Here is a 16,558-nt window from a genome sequence, read left to right on the forward strand (position 1 = left end):
CCAACATATACTTGAACTCGTTGTGATTTGTTCAATCAGCTGAACTTCTGAAAAGAAATATGCAGAATAAACTCTCACATTGCACCTAAGAGGTTGAGTTACCATAGAACATGCTTATTCCTTAACTTGCCAACAGATGCCGCTTATTATTTAATAAGTGAGATTCAGTTTCACGGCACAGCTAAACTGAGATGAGATTTCATTATTCATGGAGAGACAAACCAAAATGGATTTCTCATAAAGTGTTAGCCAGTTAAAGTGAGTCTCTGTAAGATAATCATACGTTATCCTCACATCTTAAAAGCTGTGACAAAATGCACAGTGTTCTGTCTTGTGGTCATTTTATACTTAATTCAAAGGCTTGCTCATTCTCTCTTTTAAAGTCTCCTGCTTTCTTGATTGTAGTTTGGTGCCTCACTCCAAGATAAGCTTGCCAGCCTGTCATTTCTTCATTGCCAAACACAAGTGAAAATACCTTAATATTGTTTTTCTAGCTTTCTCTAGGGAAATCTTGACCCAGTACTTCTGTTTTTATACTCACTCCCTTCTTAGCTGCTGTGATTCACTCATGTTGGTTTTATGCCATTATACTACCAATAAACAAAACCATCCACAGCATTACCACTAAGTGATTGTACGTGTGTGTATTCATATTCATATTTTAATCATTTTTGATAATATGGGCCATTGTTATATTGAAGTCAATATGGATTAATCTCTATTATATTGTTAAATTATGGTTAGCCAAATTTCTAAAATATTGATAAATGGATAAGTATATAGCACTTAATCAAAATATTGTTACTCACAGAAATATATATGTGCTCTTTCGAAATTAAATGATCAAAGGAATTCACTAAAATGGGGATTAGGAAGTTATCTTAGCAAACCTATTTACAATTAGTAGGATCTTATTATCAATAAATAATTTAACTGCTCTAGACAATTTGTTTTTAAACGGAGCCTAAATTATTTGCAATAAACTAGAATATAGGCAGTTCAAAGTTACTGATTTTATTTAAACTTACCTACCATCATTAATTTATTTTCAAGTTTGAAGCAAATTATTAAAAGTTAAACTGTCATTTCAAAACATGCAAGCATTCTATATCTGTTACCTACCCTTTTATAATTGGCTTTTTTCTTCTCAACTGTTAGCTAACAGTTTGTCCTAAACACTGCGGTAAAACTAATTTTCTTAAATTACAGGTATTGTATCATTATTCCGTTGGAAAACATTGAGTACAATTTTTTCTTAGATGGAGGGCAAATGACTTAGACATTCAAAACCCTCCATAATCTGAATTTAACCTTTTTTTTGTTTTGGCTGTTTTGTGTCTTCGTTGCTGCACACGGGCTTTCTCTAGTTGTGGCAACTGGGGGCTACTCTTCGTTGCGGTGCGCGGGCTTCTCATCGCGGTGGCTTCTCTTGTTGCGGAGCACAGGCTCTAGGCGCGTGGGCTTCAGTAGTTGCGGCGTGTGGGCTCAGTAGTTGTGGCTCACAGTCTCTGGAATGCAGGCTCAGTAGCTGTGGCGCACGGGCTTAGTTGCTCCGCGGCATGTGGGATCTTCCTGGACCAGGGATCGACCCCCTGCATTGGCAGGCGGCTTCTTAACCACTGTGCCACCAAGGAAGTCACCAACCTTTTTCAAAACTTATTCCCTTCTACACTCTTTCATGGATTGTAACAGCTTGCACAACTAAACCATAATCTATTTATTTAGGTGGGGTTTTTTTTTCTGGTCAAAAATAAATTGAAGCATTTTAATTAGAATTTATCTTATTTAAATAGTAACTTTTAAGTTCTTTGATTATGCTATGCACTTATTATAAGCTGTCACATGCTCCTTTGTCATCTTGTTACATATTTTTTGATCACTGACTTTGAGATAACACTACCCAAAGCAATGATAATGAACACACCATTGCATTTTTTCCAGTTTGCAAAAATGTCATCTAATACATAGTCTTGTTTTATTTTTGGAAAACTCTGTGATGGGACTACCACAGTTGGAATTATCTTCAGTTTTCTTGTCAAGAAACTGAAGCTCAAAAAGTTGTCATTTGCTTGGTATCACTTAAGCAGCAGAGTCAGAAACAGAATCTATATCTTTGATACTTAATCCAATGTTTGTTTTTTTCACACTAAGAAACCGCATCAGTTATCATATGAACCCTTTTTAGCATCATCAACATTAGTACTACATAAAAAAGACAGGCAAATAATATTATTAAGTAATACTTACATAATTAAATATCTACTAATATAGCTTTAACAGAATAGCAAGAACACATGTGAAAAGAGATTAAAAATAAATCAGTCAGTTCTTTTGACACCTGGAGCAATATTATGTACACTATTCAGACATGGTGTGAAATTGAAAATCTATATGGTTTGATAATTCAGAAAACAGGATTTTTAGATATGTCATATCATTGGGAAATTTTAAGACATAGAAAGGAATAATAAATAACAAAAAATGTGAATAAACTTCAAGACTGTATGGTAAGAGATGAGAACTTGGTAACTTTTAACAATATGTTGTTTCCACATAGCAGAACTTAATTGCTTCTAAGTAACTGAAGCCAAAAATCTATCAATGTATAAGATGCTAAACTCCCTGGGTTGAAATCTTGACCTTACCACATACTGGTGTGAGATTTTGAGCGAGTTACTAAACCTCTCTGTTTCTTAGTTTCTTTGTCTATAGAACCAAGACAATGATAGTACCTACCTCATAGGTTTGTTTTGAGGATTTGATGAGTTAATTCATGTTACATGCTCAAGATAGTTTCTGGCACATTTAACGAGGTTGTTATGGACTCTGAACAGTGCCTGGTTCAGTAATGCCAACCATCAACATTGTCATCAGGTTCATCATCAAAAACAGTAATAAGAAGTCTATGGAATTAATACTTGTAAAATTTGAAAAGGAAGCATATACCCAGAAGATTACACATTTTCCAACAGCAGTTTCAGGTTAAAAATAAAAGAACTAAATGATACCTAGCTACAAAGGCTTAATCAAGTCGATTTAAATACCTCTAATTTATGGGTAAAATGGAGACACTCTGAAGAAGTTTGTGAGCCTTTTTGATACTTAAAAAGTAAATTTAGGATTTATCATGAATTCTAACCAATCTAAACATTTTTCGTAAGTGTATTGCCAGATTTCTCTTCTACCACTGAGTGTGTGGTTATCCTTGAATAACAGGCTTTATCATTTAAAGTAATTATTGGTTTATCTTATTAAATTGAGTCTATTGGATTTATCTAAGTAATAAATAATCATAATAACTGAAAATAGCTTTTGGTTTGTTTTCAAATAAATCCCTTTAAAAATAAGGAGCAAAATGTTTGTCACAGTTAAAGCAAAGGAGAGCTATTTGTCTAGTCAAGTGGCTCAAATCATCTGTGTTTATAAATGATCTCAAAGTATAAGCTGGGTATTTTCCTATAATAAAATTCTATGAAGGTAAATAATACTTTAAAATGTAATAAATGGTCATATATTGATTAAATAAAGTGTTGTTTTGCAAAAATGTTTTCATATGGAATGGTGGCTGTGTTTTTCATTTCACCCCCTAGTGGCCTTATTCTAAAACTGCATTATCCCTTTTGATCAATTCATAGTAGTCTCTACTCTCTTTGGTTAACCATTGTTTTATAGTTCAGTGTTAAATGATTTAATCACATCTCTAAATTCATGCGTAACAGTTTTTTAGTCTATACTAAAATTCTACTCTTATAGCCATAGAAAGAAAATGGATTTATTTTGTTTTAATGATGTTTATAGACTAAGGACTCAAGTCTTGAGTTGTGCCATCTACCCATGCTTTTCTAATTAAATATTTTATTGAGTATGTCATACCTCCAAAACATGCTCTAAAGATCCTCATGGAGGGAAAAAGTAATTGACATTCTTCCGAATGTTCCTCATCTTTATTTTTATTTACTTTTTAAATAAATTCATTTTACTTATTTTTTTAAATTTTTGGCTGTGTTGGGTCTTCGTTGCTGCGCACAGGCTTTCTCTAGTTGCAGTGAGCAGGGGCTACTCTTCGTTGCAGCGCGCGGGCTTCTCACTGTGGTGGCTTCATTGTTGCGGAGCACAGGCTCTAAGCACACAGGCTTCAGTAGTTGTGGCACAAGGGCTCGGTAGTTGTGGCTCATGGGCTCTAGAGCACAGACTCAGTGGTTGTGGCACATGGGCTTAGTTGCTCTGTGGCATGTGGGATCTTCCTGGACCAGGGCTCGAAACTGTGTCCCCTGCATTGGCAGGCGATTCTTAACCACTGCACCACCAGGGAAGCCCCCCGAATGTTCCTCATCTTTAAATCAATTTTAAAATCATAACAAGGTGGTAAAAGATCATTAACTTGACAAAGGAAGGATCAATGCACACCTTTTCCTAGTCTAATTTGGAAGTATGAAATATATTCCAGTTTCTACATAATGGCTAACAGATGAAAAACTATGCTATTTTGGTTTCTGTCTTTAAGTTTAACCATTTATGTTGTTATGATACTACGTTTTTTGTTTGCTTTTGACCAAAATGTGAAGTAAGCAAGCATGAAAAAGTCTTATTAGAATTACATGAAAAAAAGAAAAAAGAATTACATGGATTCCCTCAATGACGTTGACTATATGTAAAAAATGATTGTTTGTAAACAACCATGCAAGAAACTTTTCATTAAGACCCATTAAGGAGAAAATCACAGTCCGTGAGTGATTTCTAAATTCTGTAAATAGCACTCTTCTTTTTTTTTCTCCCAATAATTTTATGGGAGGATTCAGAATTCAAGCATTTTATTATTTGATAGCAGCACTGATAACATTCTCAGGTCACATTATATTCTTCATGTTTTTAATTATTCCAATAACACTAAAGTTTGCCCTACCTTTAATTATTACATAATAAGGAATAGGTTTGAATTTTTATGATTTTTCCATCATCTGCTGTTCTGACTGAAAGGAAATTAAATATTGCCTACAAAATGTATGGTTACCCCACTGATGATACTACTTGGTAACTACATATATATTTTTTGAAGCAAATTTAATCATACAGAAGACTGTGCATTATTTCCTCTTTGCTTATGTGATCCTGGCACAGAATCAAGATATAACCAAGAGAAAAATAAGCAGTTTTGGAAATTAGCTGGATTTTCATTAATTTGGATGAACATCTAATAAGAGTCAAAACAGATAAGACCTTTGGCTTCAGGTATCTTCTATTCTTCTAAGAAGGTATAAAACAATAATATAAATAAATAAATGATTACAAATTCTGCAATGAAGTAAAATTAAGAATATAATGAAGATCAGAAGTATGTGATTTAGATTTGGGCAGGTAGGTAAGACTTTGCTGGGGAAATAATATTTAAGCTGAAACCTGAAAGGTAAGTAAGAATCAGCCAGAAAAAAAGTGAGGAACAAGTTTTCCAGGCAGCAGAACTGTATGCTTAAAAGCCCTAAGGTAGGGAACCCTCCTACACTGTTGGTGGAAATGTAAGTTGGTACAACCACTATGGAAAACAGTAAGGAGGTTCCTCAGAAAACTAAAAATAGAATCACCATATGATCCTGCAATCCAGCTCCTGGGCATATATCCAGACAAACTATAATCTGAAAAGAAACATGCACCCATGTGTTCATAGCAGCACTATTCACAGTAGCCAAGGCCTGGAAACAACCTAAATGTTCATCGACAGATGAATGGATAAGGAAGACCTGGTACGTATATACAATGGAATATGACTCAGCCATAAAATAGAGCAAGATAATGCCATTTGCAGCAACATGGATGCACCTAGACATCATACTAAGTGAAGTAAGTCAGAAAGAGAAAGACAAACACCATATAACTTATATGTGGAATCTAAAATATGACATAATTGAACCTATCTACGAAACAGAAACAGACTCACTGACATAGAGAACAGACTTGTGGTTGGCAAGGAGGAGGGGGTTGGGGGAGGGATGGAGTGGGAATTTGGGGTTAGCACATGTAAGCTTTTATATATGGAATGGATAACAACAAGGTCCTACTCTATAGCACAGAGAACTATATTCAGTATCCTATGATAAACCGTAATGGGAAAGAATATTAAAAAAAGAAATGTATGTATATATATAACTGAACCACTTTGATGTACAGCAGAAATTAACACAACATTATAAATCAACTATAGTTCAGTAAAAAAAAATCTTCCCTAGGTTAAAAAAAAAAGCTCTAAAGTGGAAAATAGCTAAAAAGTGAACTACCAAGTTACATTTATGTTTACACTACAAAACTATACTTATATTCTCTTCATTTTCTCTTTGGTATTTTTTTGGTATATGGACATTCCTACATTATCACATAATTCATTCACAATATCTGTGTTGTGTATCTCAGTACGTGAAAATTATGATCAGTATTTATCTATGTATATGTACATATACATGTATGTATGTGTGTGTGTATATAGATAGATATATACATATAGTAGGCATGGCTTAGTTACTAGTAAAAGGATTTTTTCAAATTTTCTGTTCCTTAAAAAAACAAAGAACGCTACTGGCCTGTTTGGAACGCAACATCTTCAGAAGAATCTGAGAAGTAGGCTACTTCATACAGGTGACATTTTTTGGAGAGCATTAACTGGACTTTTTGTCTTTGTTGCTGGTTTTGTTTGTTGTTCCTCTATTACTTCCGCTACAGTAACAACCTCAGCAATGATTTTTTAAACCATAAGACTTGACTATAAGGTCAGATAAATTCCCAAGATAGCAAACCACTATCCCGGCATCTTGGGGGGGCATACTCAAAATTTCATAGAAAGAGATGATTGTTCAATGACGAGCCCACTCCTTCTTACTTCTTAAAACAAAGGAGCCAAAATGCAAACCATTACTATTAACAAAGGAGCTTATTATCTGAAGTTTTTTTACACAAGATACACTAAAAGTAAGAGCAAGACCTATGTCCTGGTTTTGTTTTACATCTGTGGTTACAGCTTAATTTTGCGTGATGCCCGCACTTCGATTACCAAAAGTGTCCCAGGTTAAGATCATAAATTATAGTTAGTTTACCTATAAGACATTAATGGGTCCATCAACAACAGCATGTCACACTGAAACCCCCTAACTATTATGAGATGTTGCCTGCTACCAGTCAGTATTATGAGTTGCAAGCCATAGAAACTCTGTGGGAAAACTGAAGCAAACAATGAATTTCTTGGAAGCATATAAAGAGAAAACTGAAGAGCCAGTGTCCCAGTGCCCAGGAAGCAGAACAGCTCCTGGAGGCTAGGTCACAGAAACTAACTAACAGTTTTGTTAGGGTGCTGCTACAAACTGGGATATTTTGCCTAGGAGTTTCAGATTTGGTGGCACTCTGCCAAGGTTTCAGTGCCAAGGACACAGGGAATCTGATTCATATGGGTCGTGTGTCCCTCTCAAGGTTAGGGAAGGTCAGGGCATTTTCACTGGCAAATCTTCCACAACAGAGAAAGCAGAACTTTCAGTGAAGTTTTGCTTTCTCTATTGTAGAAACGAAGTCAAAGGAAAGGGTGCCGGGCAGGAAAACCATAAAAGCCCACCATGTACTGTTGGATAGCACTGAGGAATCATCTCAGGGGATGTTTCAGCAGTGAGAAATCCTCTTTCAGAGACCTGAATTCGTTCTTAAGATTAATAAAGATATTCATAGCATTGTTTCAGCCAAATGTTTAAAATGTTTACATCAGTTTCCTTTTGCAAAATCTCCTCTCAGGTCAAAGAAAAGAGGCATGGAATGAACAACTGCTGTTTTCAGCTAAACAAGTTCATCACTTTTTAACTGATCCAGACCTTAAGCTTATGTTTTGATTTATGGATGTAGTGACTCAGGACCCAGATGAAAGTATTAGTACGGTGTTTGAGATCCATACTTCTCAATCTGGAATTTAATATCCTCCACAAACAAACCCACTTTTTGCTGCTGTCTCACATATATTCAAATATCCTGGGAAATATATCAACTTGCCAATTCTAAACACGCAGAGCATTTGCTTCATCCTTTGCCTCTGTCGAAACCACCCTACTCCTTATTATATTCAGCTGTGACATATCCTTATATGTAAACATATACTTACTGTGAACAACTTTATCTTGCTGTCTTAGGCCAGAGATATTTATCTTATGCCCTAACTGCCTGGGAATTGCGTTATCTTGTATAAATTCTATTTCATGTGAACATATCTTATACCTTCCACAGTATCATAAGTTTCTTTAAGGCAGAAATTATTTCTCATATATATATATATTTTTATCCACAGCACTGGGCCTTGACACTTGTTGATTAAATACTAGTCTAGGTTTCAAGTAGCAATAATCAATGTCTACAGATAAAGCTAAATAATTGCTTTGCTCCCTGCTATTTAAATACATATGTTCAAAATAAATTTCCTACCATCTTTAATAAGTTTATTTGAGACAGTCTCCATGCCTTTAAAATAACACTGGGATCTAAGCCAGTTGGGCCAATTAGCTCATATCTGCTTACAGATTCAGAGTGAGTACAAACCACCTGCATGAGTCTAGTTGATGTAATTCAATATCCTTTTATGACCTAAAAACAGAGTGATGATAATTGAAAAAATGACTAGCCCTGTGAATCCAGGCATTTGAATCATTCAGTTAATTTCACTGTTTGTATTAAACATAATGCAAAAGAACACATTCCTTCAGTTCCTTTATATCAGAGGAGCTCTGTATACTGCTGCTAAATTTCCAAAAATATAGAGCTGCTGACAAATCATCAAAGTTTTGGCTGTTTTTTTTTTTTTTTTTTTTTTTTTTTTTTTTTGCAGTACACGGGCCTCTCACTGTCGTGGCCTCTCCCGTTGTGGAGCACAGGCTCCGGACGCGCAGGCTCAGCGGCCATGGCTCACGGGCCTAGCCCGCGGCATGTGAGATCTTCCCGGACTGGGGCACAAAACCGTGTCCCCTGCATTGGCAGGCGGACTCTCAAGCACTGCGCCACCAGGGAAGACCTATAATTTTTTTATCACCAATTCTTAGTGTTTCTTTATCCAATGCTATTCCCATGCCTTCAAGAATTTTTCAGTTAAAGTTTTGAAGCCTAAATGAAGTCTAAGTTTCTGTCTAAATTGAGATCTACAGATCCTTTGAAGCTGTATGCACTTATTTGAACATCCCATCTAGCCAGTCACTTCATATTAGTCTTTGTGATTTGACATATACACATGAAACTGTTTAAAGCTGTGGCATTGTCAGGTCAGGAGTGTCCCCAATTCTCTAAATGTAAGCGACAATGTAGTTATTGGCAAGTATAGTATTCGTTTAATCTTCTATCAAAGCAAACACATGCTTTAAAAGTCCAAGGTACCATAATGTGCAGAAATGTGGCCAGGATCACACTGTAACTACCCCAGTATTTACTAAGTGCAAATACTGATGTACCATGTTGTGGAAAATTCCTCTAGCTACAAAAGTATTGTAAGCTCTATGTTTATTTTATTTTCATGACCAACAACTTGTCAAATACAATGTCTTACTTCTAAGGGAAAAAGTATCATAGTATCAAAAATAGATATGACTCTCCAAACATGACAGCTTCATACTAACCCACCCAAAGGGTGCCCAAGTGACACTTACTCTCTTTTCATAAAATCTCTCTGCACACATCTCTATATTTGAGCATTGGTGTCCAGTTTTGTTTATTGGGGTTTCATTATAGGCACAATTGATTGAATCACTGGGCACATGATTGAACTGATTCTCCAGAGCCTTCTCTTCCCTAGGGGTCAGGCTGATGGTATGTGGCTCAAAGCCTCAATCCTCCAATCACATGGTTGGTCTCTCTGGCCTGAATTACCAGCATGCTGAGTCATCTTGCCAGCTTGAAATATGCTGGGACCTACTACAAGTCACTTGGTTAGCTTAAATTATCAGGGCCCAACATGAAAACAAAGACATTCCTATCACTCAGGAAATTCCAAGGACTGAGAGGCTACCTCACAGAAACCAGAGACCAAGGCTAGTCAAAATTTTATTATACACCACCCCCCCCCAAGGCCAAATTACCATTATCTCTTGCCTGGACTATTGCAATGGCTCCCAAAATGTTATTCCTCTTATTCCTCTACTTTCTTTCAGCCCATTCTCCCCACATCAGCTGAAGTATTTCTTCAAAGCCTCCAATGGCTGCTTAGTTCCCCAAAGCCTCCAATGGCTGCTTAGTTCACTCATTATACAAGCTAAGGTTTTACATGGTAAATGAGGTCCTACATAAACTGGTCCATGGCCATGTATCTGAACTCATCTTTGATCAATCTCCACCTCCTTCACTCTTTATACCCATGACAGTTTCCTAACTACTTCTCAAATTTTCAATACAGTCTTAGAAAAAACTTTTGCACTTATTCCCGTGGATTTTTTCCTTATTTCACCTTCACCTGTGTCTCACTTGTGGTGCAGTGGCACTCATCTGCATGTTGCTCAGAAAAACTCCCCTGGGTAATGCAGAGTCTAAATACTACAGTGCTTCCACTGAGACTAAAAAGTATAAACAATTCAATAAATTTAAAATTTTAGATTCAACATGTTTTAATAAATGGGCTTATAAAAACTTGGGCTTTCCAACTGAGACATCTATTATTTTCTTTAATTGACAATACTGAATGTGCCACATTAACAAAAATTAATCTAAAAATATTTTGCACCAATAAATGAATATTTAAATGGCTAAGGACTCCTTTATTAACTAAAATAGTGAATTATTGAGGATAATTAGCAATTCATCTTTGAGACAAAAATATTCCACTCTTCCTCATTCCAACTTCTGTGTTGGATTAACACACTAGTGTTATGAGAAGGTAAAGTGAAACATTTAAAGTAGGGGTTGGCACACTTTTCTCTAAAGGTACACATAGTAAATATTTTCAGTGTTGTGCGCCATAATGTTTCTGTCACAACTAATCAACTCTGCCACTGTACTGCAAAAGTAGCCACATACAACATGTTAATAAATCAGTGTGACTATGATCCAATATGACTTCGCTTACCAAAGCAGGCAGTGGGTGAGATGTGGTCTATGAGTCATAGGAGAAATAAAAAGGGATATTGTGGTGACTACTTATTTGTGTCAAGCAGTATTTTCTCATTATAAGGCTAAAAAAACTACCAAAATAAATCAATTGCTGAAGGTCATCTGAGACTTCCATCAAATAGTCTCACTGTCCTCACTAATAAAATTTATAATAAATAAAAGTTATAAATTTAGATATATAAAATAAATTTATTTTGGGATTTCCACTTCCAGGAAGGTGGCGTAGATTTTTTTTTTTTTCACATACCTCCCACTAATTACAACTGAAAACCTGGACATTATATATAAAACACAAATAGCAATTCTCAAAGGTGAAGAGAAGAGGCAGACCAGCTAGAGATCTTGGGACCAGAAAAAAAAGCGTGATATTAAAGCATGGATTTAAAAAAAAAAAGCATGGATTTTCTTTCAGCCTCATATATCCCAGACTGTGTGCTGGAAAAGTGGCAACCTGGAAATACAAATAGGGACAGACAAAAATAACTCCAACAAAAGCCTGTTCTCTCCAGCCCCAAGACCAGGAAATGTGCAGCTTAGCCAGAGAGAAACATTTTAAACAATAAATAACTGCTCTACTCCAGCCAAACATCAGAGAAAAAAACTAGGGCTCCAAATGTGCCTCCCACATCAGCCAAGGTTGAGGAAATGTTTTAACAATATTCCATAACCACCTTCCCAGGTGGTGCAAGAGAAGGCCAAGTTGGGAACTTAAGACTTTCATCCCCATTGAGCAGTAAAGAGAGCACTCTTCCCACAGTAGCTATGGAGCCCATGTGGGGAGCACAGTCTTCTGCTACCACCTGCAGTGACTGGGCATCCCTTCCCGTCCCCACCAAGGTGAGGGCAGACAGGATGAGTGAAGAATCAGGAGTTTCTCCAAAACCCAGTGATAATGAGATCACTCCTTATGCCCTGATGTCACTGGAGGCCAGAACTCCTATCCCCACTCAGTAGAAAGGAAGCACTCCTAACTCTCCCAGGCAGGGTGGCATCAGCAGAGACCTAGAGGGGAACTGGAATTCCACCCCTGTCTAGCAGAAAAAGACCCTCCCCAGTCTCACTGGAGGCTGAGTAGGAAACTGGACGCAGTGGTTGAGAGTCCGCCTGTCGATGCAGGGGACGCGGGTTCGTGCCCCGGTCCGGGAGGATCCCACGTGCCGCGGAGCGGCTGGGCCCGTGAGCCATGGCCGCTGAACCTGCGCGTCCGGAGCCTGTGCTCCGCAACAGGAGAGGCCACAACAGTGAGAGGCCCGCGTACCACAAAAAAAAAAAAAAAAAAAAAGACAATAAACACTGAGATGACATGTTAGAAATATCTGACAGATTTTAAAGCAGAAATTTTGAAAATGCTTTAACAAGCACTATAAACATGCTGGAAATAAATGAAAAAAATGGAAAGTTTCCAAAAACAAAGTCTCAGCAAAGAAATAGAAGAAAAAAGAATTTTAGAGCTAAAGTATGCAATAGCTGCCATAAAAAACCCCTCAGTGGTTAGATTCAACAGCAGAATAGAGAGGACTGAGGAAAGAATCAGTGAATTGTAAGACAGAATGACCTATATTACCCATTGGAACAACAGAGAGAAAATAGATGGGGGGAGGGGGGAGCATCAACATAACCTCAGGGCCTTGTAGGACAATAACAAAAGATCTAACATTTCTATCATTCCAAGAGTCCTGGAAGGAAAGTAGAGAGAGGGCAGGACTGAAAAAGTACTGAGACGTTATGACTGAAAAGTAGTATCTAGAATAATAAGGAACTCTCAAAACTCAATAGTGGCAAACTAAATAACAATTAGAAAATGAACAGAAGACATGAGAGCTAAATTAAGGTAAATCTCAGTTTAATACCCCAATCCAGCTGGATGTTCGAGTGACCGTAAAACGAAAAGAGGAACTGCTTCATTCATTTTGGGTAACTTGGAGTTTTTTAAGCTCATAGAAACTGTACTCACTCAAACGGACCTCTGTAGAGCAACTAGTAAGGGAGTGTGGGCAGGACTTAAAGGCCTCTCTTTCTGCATGTCAATTACCTTTGTTAATAACACCTTTAAAGGGGGTGCTTTCCCCTGGGCACTGTTTCCTTTCAGAGGATTGTAGTTATTTAATATAAAAGGCTGATGACAATAGCAAAAAGAACAATGGTTCCTAGCATCACATTTTGCTGTGACTTAATGGGAAAAAATTACTAAGAAATACTTATTTTATACGTGAATATCCAAGACTGCATGAGACAATTCTGGTTTTATATCATCCATCTATCATATCAGTGTGAATGCACAGCATTGCTAGAGACTGGGTGGCTGGGCAATCCTTATGGGTAGCAGCTATTTGTCATATATTATTTAACACTGAATTCTTTGGTTAAGTTCAGTCATGTATTTATTTCTACTGACAACTCAGTGTATAGCAGCCTTGATAAAAGTCTATGGGAGATAAGTATTTGAATTTCACAAATATGTTCACAAACATATCAAGCTAAATAATTCCAAAAGGATTCCCTGACAATATTCTTAAAGTTATCACATATGATTATTTAGAATTCAGCTTTAAACCAAGATTTAGTTAATAAATATGCAGATAGTTTTTCCTTATTTATAATAAATGGTCTAAGTTAGAAATATCTATCATAAATATGACCAAAGTGTACGTTTTTTTGTTGTTTTGTTTTTTGCGGTACTTGGGCCTCTCATTGTTGTGGCCTCTCTCATTGCGGAGCACAGGCTCCGGACGCGCAAGCTCAGCGGCCATGGCTCACGGGCCCAGCCGCTCCGCGGCATGTGGGATCTTCCCGGACCGGGGCATGAACCTGCGTCCCCCTGCATCGACAGGCGGACTTTCAACCATTGCGCCACCAGGGAAGCCCAAGTGTACAGTTTTTAAAGACAATTATTGTCTCTTATGAATCTATAGATTCCCCTCTGGGCTACTGAGAGTACTCTCCACCTACTTGATATTTAATATATTTGTCAAATGAATGCACGTGTGTGAATAATATTCATTTTCCTTGAAATATTTATCCTAGGTTTAGTTACCATTTTTAAGGATTGTATTCTGCAAATTTGCCATTGGAATTAAAATTAACTCACTCATTGCTATGTTTTGAGCTTTGATATTAAAAAAAAAAATGAGGAAGAAAAAAGCAGTCCTACCCAGCTTAAAACTGGTCTGACATTGACAGCTAGGACTTAGTATTGTCAGAAACTGGCCTGGCGCTCACAGCTAGACCATGCTATCCTGCTGAATATTAAACATTCTTATAGAACATCAACATCAGACAAGATCACTTTGAGACAAAACAAGGTCACTTGGTGATTTTATTTAAACATACCAAACAAGGTCACTGTGTCACCTACAAACTACTACACACCTCCCTTTCCCAAGAAATATGAGTGACTTTTTTTTAACCAGTTACTGTTTTATCTTTATTCTAGCTGGCTCTCTCTATAGATATTTATTGAGATATCTCATTTTAAAATTGTCCCCACTTTTGTTTTCTTTTTTTTTTTTTTGGCTGCTCTACACAGCCTGTGGGACCTTAGTTCCTGACTAGGGATCAAACTGCACCCTTGACAGTGAAAGCACAGTGTCCTAACCGCTGGCCCGCCAGGGAATTACCCCCACTTTCCTTTTTCTAAAATCACTTCTAATTTACTTCCTGGATTGTCAGGGGAATGAAGGTGTTCAACAGAACCTCTCTTTTATCTTTTGAAAAATGTTAAGCCTACCGAAGGGTTGAAAGAACAGAAGAAAAATAACCATAAACCCTCCATCTAGATTCAACTGTTAACATTTTGCTGTTTGGTTATCTGTGTGTGTTTGTGGTTGTGTGTATGTGTGTGTATATATAATATGTATTTTATACATATATATATAATATTTAAGCTGCTGATTTATTCCTACTTAACTATGCTTCCTAAGAATAAAAATAATTTCCTAAATAACCACAATACCGTTGAGTTAGGCAGAATAATGTTCCCCTCCCACCGCATCTCCCCCAAATTCCACTCTCAGAACCTATGAATAGTTAACTTACAGGGCAAAAGGGACTTCGCGGATGTGATTAAATTAAGGACCTTGAGATGGGGAAGTTATTCTGGATAATCTGAGTGGGCCCAGTCTAATTACATGGATCCTTGAAAGTAGAAAACCTTTTCCTGTTGTGGTCTGAGGCAGGTGTGACTGTGAAAGAATGGTTAGAGTGATGCAACATTGCTAACTTACAGGATGGAAGAAGACAGCCCCCCAACCAATGAATGTTGGTGGCCTCTAAAATCTCAGAGCCTCCGGAAAGGAAGGCCGCTCTGTCAATACTTTGACTTTAGCTCAGTTAGACCGATGCGGGGCTTCTAACCAACAAATCCTTAAAATAATACGTACTTGTTGTTTTTAACCAAGTTTTGGGCAAATTGGTACAGTAGCAATAAAAAAAAACACAACCATTCTCATCTGTAAGAAAATTAACAATTCCATATAATCAATATACAGTTCACATGAAAAAATTCTCTAATTGTCTCCAAAATGTCTCTCAGAGCTTTTTTTTTTTCCTTTCAGATCCAGGATTCAATGAAAGTTTACATATTACAATATTGTTTTGTCTCTCTGGTCTCTGTTAATCTAGAACAAGAGCCTTGCCTTTGTTTCTCGTAACACGAACTATTTTACTGAAGATTCCAGGTCAGTTGTCATGTAGAATATCCCTCATTCTGGATTTGTCTGGGTGCTTTTCACATGATAAGATTCAAGTTAGATAATTTTTGGCAAGGATTCTTCTTAGGCAATGATGCATACTTTTTAATTTAAAAACTTTTTTTTTTTTTTGCCCATGCCGCACGGCATGTGGGATCTGTTCCATGACCAGGGATTGAACCCATGGCCTCTACAGTGGAAGCACGGAGTCTTAGCCACTGGACAGCCAGGGAAGTCCCACTGATGTGTATTTATTTTATTTTATTTTATTTTTTTATGATGTGTATTTTTTATTGCTTCAAGTCCTACAGGGATTAATTCATTTAATCCTCATAACTGCCCCATGAGATAAAGACCACTATTACCCCTATTTTAAAGAAAAGGAAACTGAAGCACCGTTTATTAGTAAAGGCAACTTCTCAAGGCCACAGAGAATTAACAGAAGTCTTAGGATTCAAACCCAGGCTTTCTGAATATAGAGCTCATATTTTTAACCGTCACTCTCCTACAACCCATATACTCTAAGATAGCTGGGGTGATACAACAGTTCCTCCAGAAGATGGAAAAGGCAAGGAAACATTCTCCCAAGAGCCTGTAGAAAGAAATACAGCCCTGTCCACACCGTGGGCTTTAGCCAGTGATAGCCACTAGACTTCTAAACTACAGAACTGTAGATAATAAATTTGTGTGTGTGTGTGTGTGTTGTAAAATTTATTTATTTTATTTATTTATTTTTGGCTGTGTTGGGTCTTCGTTGCTGTGTGCGGGCT

This window comes from Leucopleurus acutus, assembly GCF_964270905.1.
Source record: "Leucopleurus acutus genome assembly, chromosome: 9".
NCBI classification, from domain to species: Eukaryota; Metazoa; Chordata; class Mammalia; order Artiodactyla; family Delphinidae; genus Leucopleurus; species Leucopleurus acutus.